This window comes from Gavialis gangeticus, unplaced genomic scaffold (genome assembly GCF_001723915.1).
Source record: "Gavialis gangeticus isolate Ggan-Ray unplaced genomic scaffold, GavGan_comp1, whole genome shotgun sequence".
NCBI classification, from domain to species: domain Eukaryota; kingdom Metazoa; phylum Chordata; order Crocodylia; family Gavialidae; genus Gavialis; species Gavialis gangeticus.
In genome coordinates, this window is record NW_017729025.1 from 32,594,375 (window position 1) to 32,597,806 (window position 3,432).

At 40.9% G+C, this 3,432-nt stretch overlaps 1 protein-coding gene across 4 annotated transcripts in view; it reads right to left on the minus strand.

Annotated features, from left to right (window-relative positions):
* The window catches only part of PAPOLA (poly(A) polymerase alpha), a 105,489-nt gene that overhangs the window by 101,803 nt on the left and 254 nt on the right, over window positions 1-3,432 (minus strand). The window lies entirely within an intron of this gene.

Here is a 3,432-nt window from a genome sequence, read left to right on the forward strand (position 1 = left end):
TACCCCGTACCCCCCACCCCTACCTCTGCACTTGGCCTTTGTGCCCCATGCACTGCCCTGCACTGTCTTGCTCCCTGCAGCAGGGGTGGGAAGCAGCAGCCTGAGGAGAGAGGAAAAATCCAGAGCAATATGAAGCCCACAGTAAAGGAGAAGCTCAGGGGCCACAAATTAACTCTTTGGGAGCTGTATGTCACCCACAGGCCAGCAGCTAGACAGCCCTGATATATTAAAACAATTCCAAAAAGTAACAAATGGTGGCCATATAAGACCATGAGTTCAAGAATAAACACTAATTGTAATAAGAGTTGAACATGTGACAGTATTCATTTGCATTCTAACACAATATCAGCTATGAGCATTCAAATACGACCCCATGTATCCTTCCACAACTTGGTGCTTTTATATTAATAAAGCTTACTTACAATTATTTTATTTAAAAGTTTATTCCACTTAAAACTGTGCTATAAAATAGCGGAGTGTTAAGAGGTTTAAGGTAAAAGCTTAGACTTTAACTTAGTCATCATTAATAGACTATTTAGCTTTTAAATTTCTCATTTAAGACAAATGAAGGGAAATAAAGAGGTGAGAGGCCTACCTTCAATATTAAGAACAAACAAATGGAAAAGTGAACTGCAAAGATGTTTTATTAACTTAATACAACTTCTGTGTTTAGATCAGCTCAAAGTCAAGTCTATTTCCAGGTTCTTATTTTTCCAATACCTTGTTTTTTGACATTACGGAAGAATATACATTGTGTATAAAAAACCTTTTACTGGAACATGTTTTTAAATGCAGAAACTGGTCTCCAGTTTCAGCCTACACTATCATTTATTCCATCACTTTTTTGTGAATACATTTCCAAGGCAAAAGGTAGAACTTGTTCATAGCAAAATTATTTAGCTTAAATGTTGTTAATTGGCAACCTTGATCACCTAAAAAATGTTACATGAGCGCTTATGTTTTAATTAAATATATAATAGTCTGGGGCTACATGGGATATATGAATATCAGTTACTAATATAAACTCCCCCCCTCATTTGTGTATCTTAGTGCAAACTCCCATTTCTGTGCCATATGGCTGTCATGTTATACTGCTTATATTCTTTGAGTTACTTCTTCACTTAATATTCTTAACACAATGTTGCACCTTTTTATATATTTTCAGACTAAAGAGCAATTACCCACTGGGGCTGACGTTCTTACATTTGAGAGTATAGTACTTTGCAAGATGGGGGAACCTACAAAATTAAAAAAAAGCTCAGGATTATTTTAGCAACACACACCCCTCAAAAGACAACAATTTAAGAGAATCAGAGGTATTTACCCATATGCAAGAATGTGCTTACTCAACTTCAATATCAATAGATTTATTCTCCCTTTGCCCACAGGGCACACAATGGCCCACTGGATTGAAAAGAGGGAGGAAAACATGAACATATAGGGAAAAGTAGCTTCTTAGGTTTTCAAAAAAGTATGGGATTTTACCCTCCCCATGCCTACTAAAGTCAGGGGTAACACTTTATAAAGTCAGTGATAACTTTTTATTTGGAATCATGGCTGTATACCGAGTATAAATTTGTACCATGATTAGAATTTATGAACCACACAGCCATGAAGTTTAAGAAAAAGGCTGAAGTTTTTATTTAGCAGGTAGACAGAGTACAGAGTTCACAGCAGAGATCAACAATTCAAGTTTTTTAAATATAAGAGGGTTTGTCAAACTGCTAATTCCTAAACAACAACAAAATAGCAATGCATTTAAGTTGTGTAAATGTACCAACATACATTTCACTTTATAAAGTTCCATGTTATATGTTAACACAACCCATAAGCTGGGAAATTTGTACAAGTTTGATTGCAGAATTTTCTCTCACAAATCAGTATCAGGCCCTTTAAAGATAAGGCAGCATGATAACTTCAACCAGCAGACCTACCTCTGCACATGATCTCAAATTTGTAGAATTTAGGACTCCCCTAAATCAGATCTATGTATGCATCAGTGCAGCTTAAAAACGGATTCAGAAGCGACAATATTCAAAAGAAATACTTCTTTAACTTCACTGTCTTGAAACAATAACCATCCTATGAAACCAATTTCTAATTAGTTGTCACCATTATCAACCTCAGCAGAGACCAACTAGACACACAAACCACATCTTCTAGCTATAAAGGACTTACAGGCCTGCTAAACACTCACTGAAATGAAAGAGCTCCAACAAAATATATTTCACTCACTATTGCCACAATGATAATCATAAAAAAAGATTAGCTCAAAAACCATACTCGATCCAAACAAGTAGACTGTGGCAAAGCTTCTCTTTAATATTCCTTGTCTGAACTCCCCCTTGATATATATTCCCCCTATAACTTGCCTGTTATATTATCAACACCCTAATTTTTTACCTGAGGCAGAAATTGCATGGGTTATTATTTAGTGTCTCATACAGGGGGGTCCTGATTGGACCCTTAGAGAAAAAATAAAAGAGTATCAAAAAAGTTAGTGTCCTTTTCCTTGACAACAGCGTATGCAAGATCTTGTACACACCTGGGCAGAAGGCAGGCATGTGACAGGGAGACAAGTTAGTCTCTAAGGTGCCACCCTGCCTACCTTCAGACTAACATCACTAACTGCCTCCCTCTTTATTGTAATGTACATCTTTATTCAACACCATCAAAAACTCTGGTGTCCCAACAAGCCCAGTCTTTCAAAAACACTGAAAACTAACTTCCCCATCCACTGTGTTTGGATAAAAAGGAACTCAATGCAAGTGGCAAGCTCAGGACAGGTGAGAACAGACCCACAGAAAGCCTCCCATTCCTTAAGCTCCCTCTTTTAAACGCAGACACCAGAGGAAGAAACAAAGCTAACATGATGCTTATTAAGGACGCTTTTCTCAATGTGTTGCTGTACCTGATCTCGGGCCTCGTGCAGGCAGAAGAGCAGGGGCAGGGGGAAGAGGATGAGGGGCAACTATTAGCAGGCAGGAGGGGCTCTAGCTTGATGGGCTTAAAAAAATGCACCCAGCTTTTTTCTTCCCCTGTGGAGGCAGTAAAAGGACTGGAAGAAGGAACTGGAACTCGTGGTAGAGGTTATATCTTTTATCAGACCATCTAATAAATAGGTCTAACAGATAAAAAGGCCTGGCAAGCATCTGGGGAGTGGAGGGAACACACCGCAGCCTGTCACACACCCAAAACAGCTGCACCTCCACAACACCTAGGCCTCCCTCCTCCTCCTCCTCGTGCTGGGGGGGAGGGGACGCGGCTCCCCCGAAGCAGGTGCTCGGGCCTAGCCCCGGCGCGGAGGAGACGCGAGGATGTGGCTCATCCTCACGTGGTTGCAGCCCCCGCCTCGGGAGGGGCCGAGGCCGGGTCCTAGCACGGGGCACCCGGGAGGCCCCGCGGGCGGCGCAGGGACCGGACCGGGCCGGG